Source organism: Salvelinus alpinus, chromosome 20 (assembly GCF_045679555.1).
Source record: "Salvelinus alpinus chromosome 20, SLU_Salpinus.1, whole genome shotgun sequence".
NCBI lineage: Eukaryota > Metazoa > Chordata > Actinopteri > Salmoniformes > Salmonidae > Salvelinus > Salvelinus alpinus.
This window is the reverse complement of record NC_092105.1, coordinates 17,883,207-17,889,308: the sequence shown is the minus strand read 5'-3', so window position 1 is coordinate 17,889,308 and position 6,102 is coordinate 17,883,207. Positions and strand designations below refer to the sequence as shown.

General features: G+C 44.8%; 1 protein-coding gene across 3 annotated transcripts in view; it reads left to right on the top strand.

The window, feature by feature from the left end:
- Positions 1-4,396: 4,396 nt before the first annotated feature.
- The window catches only part of LOC139546396 (BCL-6 corepressor-like), a 78,216-nt gene continuing 76,510 nt past the window's right edge, over positions 4,397-6,102 (top strand). For 2 of the 3 annotated variants that reach the window (XM_071354739.1, XM_071354737.1), the window contains exon 1: positions 4,397-5,091. The gene's annotated coding sequence lies outside the window, so the exon portion shown is untranslated. The remainder of the gene's footprint in view (positions 5,092-6,102) is intronic. The other variant, XM_071354738.1, reaches the window with a different exon arrangement.

The following is a 6,102-nucleotide window of genomic DNA, read 5'->3' as shown; positions in this document are numbered from 1 at the left end:
CTGGATTCACAAGATCTGTATCTTTCATCTGGTGTCTTGGACTTGTGATTTAATGATATTTAGATGCTTGTATTTACTTGTGACGCTATGCTAGGCTATGCTAGTCAGCTTTTTTACTGTGGGGGGTGCTCCCGGATCCGGGATGAGTACCAACTAAAAGTTAATGCAGCTGGTGGCCACACCAGATACTGACTGCTACTTTTGATTTTGACCCCCCCCCCTTTGTTCAGGGACACATTATTCCATGTCTGTTTGTTACATGTCTGTGGAACTTGTTCAGTTTATGTCTCATTTGTTTTATCTAATATTCATACAATTATTTACACATGTTAAGTTTGCTGAAAATAAACGCAGTTGACAGTGAGAGGACGTTCCTTTTTTTGCTGAGTTTATATAATTTATTACACAAAAGACAAAATTAACTAATTCTACAGCAAAATGGCAGGGTCATGTCTTAAGTGTAAAACTAACAATGACTCAATAATCCATGCCTCTAAGAATGCTATAATGTCCAAAAGATATGAGCGGAGGTAGAAAGTTGGTTGTCAGAAATATTACAATGTAAATGTACTGTACTTTTAATCCATCTGTCTGCATATTTCAAGACATGGCATATAAGAGTGCAGTGAGAAGAGTGCAATGTGTCGGAAGATACTTTTCTTGTCAATCATCTTGAAAAAACGTATACTTAAAAACTGGAAATCAACTAATCCTCCATCATTAACACAATGGAAAGGTCAAATGCTTTATTATCTAAATGTTGAAAGTGCGTGGGCGACGGAGAGAAACAAAATGGTGCAGTTTGAGGCCATGTGGCGGAGAGTGATGCAGGCGCTGGAGATGGGGGTGTGAGCAGGTGGGTCTGGGCAGGGTGATGTCATTGATGTTTTTATGCTGTCATTTGTATGTGTATATTTTGTATTGTTAAAAAAATATGTATACTGTATCTTACCCCCCAAAAAGGAGGTGGAGTTATGGTCAGATTTGCCAAAGGGAGAGCGTGGGTGAGCCTTTCATGCGTTTCTCTGTGTAGAGTAAAAGTGATCTCGAGTTTGTTGCCTCTAGTTGCATAGGTGAAGTGCTGGTAAAAATTTGGTAAATGGATTTCAGTTTCCCTGCATTAAAATCACTGGCCACAAGAAGTGCCGCCTCTGGATGCGCATTTTCTTGTTTGCTTTTTGTCCTATACAGCTCGTTGAGTGCGGTCTAAGTGCAAGCATCGGTTTGTGGTGGTAAATAGACAGCTACAAAAAATATAGATGGAAACTCTCTTGGTAAATAGTATGGTTCGTTGGATTGGCCCCCCCCTTGGGTTGTGCCGTGGCGGAGATCTTTGTGGGCTATACTCGGCCTTGTCTCAGGATGGTAAGTTGGTGGTTGAAGATATCCCTCTAGTGGTGTGGGGGCTGTGCTTTGGCAAAGTGGGTGGGGTTATATCCTGCCTGTTTGGCCCTGTCCGGGGGTATCATCGGATGGGGCCACAGTGTCTCCTGACCCCTCCTGTCTCAGCCTCCAGTATTTATGCTGCAGTAGTTTATGTGTCGGTGGGCTAGGGTCAGTCTGTTATATCTGGAGTATTTCTCCTGTCTTATCCGGTGTCCTGTGTGAATTTAAGTGTGCTCTCTCTAATTATCTTTCTTTCTTTCTCTCTCTCGGAGGACCTGAGCCCTAGGACCATGCCTCAGGACTACCTGGCATGATGACTCCTTGCTGTCCCCAGTCCACCTGGCCGTGCTGCTGCTCCAGTTTCAACTGTTCTGCCTGCGGCTATGGAACCCTGACCTGTTCACCGGACGTGCTACCTGTCCCAGACCTGCTGTTTTCAACTCTCTAGAGAGTAGAGATACTCTTAATGATCGGCTATGAAAAGCCAACTGACATTTACTCCTGAGGTGCTGACTTGCTGCACCTTCGACAACTACTGTGATTATTATTTGACCATGCTGGTCATTTATGAACATTTGAACATCTTGGCCATGTTCTGTTATAATCTCCACCCGGCACAGCCAGAAGAGGACTGGCCACTCCTCATAGCCTGGTTCCTCTCTAGGTTTCTTCCTAGGTTTTGGCCTTTCTAGGGAGTTTTTCCTAGCCACCGTGCTTCTACACCTGCATTGCTTGCTGTTTGGGGTTTTAGGCTGGGTTTCTGTACAGCACTTTGAAATATCAGCTGATGTAAGAATGGCTATATAAATAAATTTGATTTTGATTTGATTTGATTTGGTCTAAAGTTTATCATGAGGTATTCTAAGTCATGCGAGCAAAAACTTGAGACTTTCTTAACATTAGAGATCGCGCACCAGCTGTTGTTAACAAAGAGACACACCCCTCCACCTCTCATCTTAACCGAGGCTGCCGTCCGATCTGGATCATGCATGGAAAAGCCAGCAAGGTATATATTATCCATGTCCTTGTTCAGCCATATTACAGTTCTTCAGGCCCCGTTGATAGTCTTGAACAAAGCTCATCCAGTTTGTTCTTTAGTGATTGTACGTTCGGCAACGGCGGCCTAGATGCTCGTCAACGTAATCTAATCATGACGCCGCCTAGCTTGCTTCTCTTTGGCAGCAGCTTCTTCTTTAGAGTCCTGGGATCAGGGCCTGGTCTGCGGTAAGCATAACGTCCAGAGCTGCCGACTCATTGAAGTAGAAATCTTCATCCAAATCGAGGTTAGTGAAGCTGGTGCCCAGAAGTTGTTTCGGTGATAGGAAATGATGGCGGAAACATTATGTTGAAAAACAGTTAATAAGATCAGCATAATAAAACACACTAAACAGCAGGATTGGCCTGGAGCCTGTAAGACAGCAGCTATCCACTGCAGTGCCCAGCCTGTTCAGGATTCCCCACTCACTCTCATAGTAATTAGTAATAGTGTGTGTGTGTGTGTGTGCCTACCTTTGTGTGTGTTATAAAAAAAAATCTGGGCCGACGGCTCTGATTACAGAGCAGAGTAATGCAGCACTCTCAGCCTCTCTCATCTCATTCTCTTTTTCTATTTCTCTCAATGTCTTATCTGATTCCTTCTCTCCTGCCCCAGCCTCTGCCTCTCTCTCTGACTTCAGTCAGCTAGTTTAAAGAACATCCACGGACTCACCTGACAGTTACTTGACAGTTTGCCTTCAAGGACTAATTTGTATGGTTTTTCAATGTGTGGGTGGTGTGTTTGAGAGAGAGAGAGAGAGTGTCTGGCACTGCTTTTTCAACTCCTACTCTCAACAGCTGCATAAAATACACCCAGACTTTCCCCTGCCAACTCTCCTCCCCTCCTTCTCCCCCCACCCCTCTCTCGCTCTCTCTCACACATACACAGACCACACCAAACCTCCGGCTAGGCTGGATATCCCTAGCTTCCTCTCCTATATTTGCCACTGAGACCTAACAGATGAGTCTCAACCAACACAATGTCTCCCTCCCTCCCTTCCTTCCTCTTTCTGGGTCACTCTCTCTTCCTCTCCTCCTTTTCCTCTTTCTGGGTCACTCTCTCTTCCTCATCACATTTCTCCAACTCACTGCATGGCATGACTTTGAAAAATGCAAATTGAACCCAAACATGTACAGTCCATTGTCCATGGCCATCCCCTTTCAATATATTTGGGTGGGGTTGCATATTTGAGGGTGAATTGTGAGATAATGTTTTAATATTGTAGGTAGTAAAGGCCAATCTTCCAATCTTCCTTACATTGGCCTCGAACTCAGGAAGTACACATCTGCCCATCTAGTTCACTGTGTATGACAGCACAGCCTTTACTGTCGTCACACCCAAGGTCTCAGATATTTTACACACACACACACACACACACACACACACACACACACACACACACACACACACACACACACACACACACACACACACACACACACACACACACACACACAGCCCTGCTTAAGAGAGCCAGTAATCGAAAGGTTGCCGGTTCGAATCTCTGAGCAGACTAGGTTACAAATCTGTCTATGTGCCCTTGACTAAGGTACTTAACCCTAATTGCTCCTGTATGAAGCTCTGGATAAGAACATCAAATTACTAAAATGTAAACATAAAAATGACTCACTCTGGGTTTAAGTGCCAGAATTTGACAGCTCATCATTGAACTTGGAAGATCTGGTTCTCTCTCTTCTTGCGTTTTTTCCACTTCCCTCGCTCTCACTCATAATCCTATATTTTACCTCTTCACTTTCCTTATCCCACTCTCTTTCTCTGCCCGAGCCTTCCATTACGCTATGCTGTCATCCCTCAGTAAATTTCTACCTTTCACTTAATTTTTCTCTTTTACCGTACTCTGTCACCCTCCCCCTTGTCTCTCGCTCATATTTTGTTTTACACGCCCGCCCCAACGCGCGTGTGTGCGCTGGAGGTTTATGGTAATTGCGGTCTTCCGACAGGCCTTCTGGGTAGTCTGAGATTGGGAGAGTTTCTCGCAGTACAACACTCCACTCATTCCGCGCCGCGCACCCCGTTCGGCGTCCTCAGCAACTCCGCAAACGAAGCTACCAAGAGCTTTATGATGAACAACGACGGAAAGTTAAACAATTTCGACCTTTCTCACAATATCGCTGGATATAAATAGTATTTTTGGAATAGATCGGGAATGACGAGAGTGGAAGTAAGAGCGTTGAAACGGCGTGCTCAAATAGAACCCAACATGGCGCTGCCTACGACCGAGCTGAATTAATTTCTGGAGTCCGCGGACCTCGCCACCTGTATGCTTGCGCTCTGCTAAACGGTACGTTACCACGCCTCTGGGTCGTTCTGTAAAGAATGATTGAAAATCTTTCTAGGGATTTGTCACACGAAGTCGATTTTTGCCGACATTTTCTCTCTTTAAAAAAGTATTTTGAAAATAACACATCGAGTAACATTTGGTAAAATTGACTGACAAGGAAATACACAGTAAGAAACACTTCTGAATGTTTATATCCAACGACTTGAATATTCACGGGCCCGGGAAGGGATGGATGTCTATGCTTTTATAAAGGAATCCTAACCTGAATGCACGGATCTTTGCTCAGAGCCGTGAACAACTTGGGGGGAAAACTGGAAAAAGGCGTCAAGTTGACAGCAGACGATTGGAATTAGCGGCTAACTGCCAGGTAAGACAATTTTGTAGGCAATAAAGACGTTTGGTGTTTTATTCTGTCTGTCACTGTTGAATTGTAAACCATGGTCTCCCCGTTTATGAGATGATAGCCTATATTGTGAATAGTCTATCACCACGACTGCGACATAGATGGATTATTCCAAATTGACTGTCAATCTCAGAAGTTTAAGCATAAAAATACGAACAATTGTCTACAGTTCTTGTACAGGTTCGGAGTGATTTGATCTCCGTGTGTGGGAGAAGGGGGAGAGAGTGGAATGGCAACTTCTAAGAATAGCGCATAGGGTGGTCTTTGTGTGTTTCGGCGGGGCAGTGGCATGTGGTTGATAAATAACATTGGTTGTTTAGTCATTCGGCCCTGGGCTAGGCGACAGGGTCCTGTCAACCAGGAGAGACGGATGAGTCGGAAGGTCAGGACGAGGCTTCGCTGTCAGCAGTCTGGTCAGCGAACGGTTCCAAGAATGTTTGGATGGAAATTGACTGATAATACTTGTTCCTTGTTAATTAGGCTAGGCTACTAAATTAACCTTGTTTTCTTCAAAAGATCGAAGCGTGTATCGAGTGTTTTGAAACGAGTGTTCTTAATCTGTGTGTGTGTGTGCGCGCGTGCTAAACAAGGTTACGGAATACAGCCTCGCCCTGACAAGAGGAGCGGATTGTTCCGTTTACATACGGTTCAATACTGCGTGTGCGTGTAGTGGGAGTGTGAGGTACAGAGGAGAGCTAGTTGACCCGGAGGGGTAGAGTGCGAGATGTGCGAAGCAGATAGAAACTATCGAATGCTGCATATAAACCTACCTACCACACACGGGATCTGTCAGCAGAGAAACGCACCGAAAACACTTCAGTCCTCCAGAGTGTGAACCTGATCTGGGAAACAGGCTGTAGGGCTTTTTGCCTCCCTGGCCGTTTAGGGCCTAAATCACCACCTTGCCCCAGCTAATTTCTTTAACCTACTTTTTGGTAGATATTTGTATTGGCAGCCCCGTGGCAGGTTTTCTCA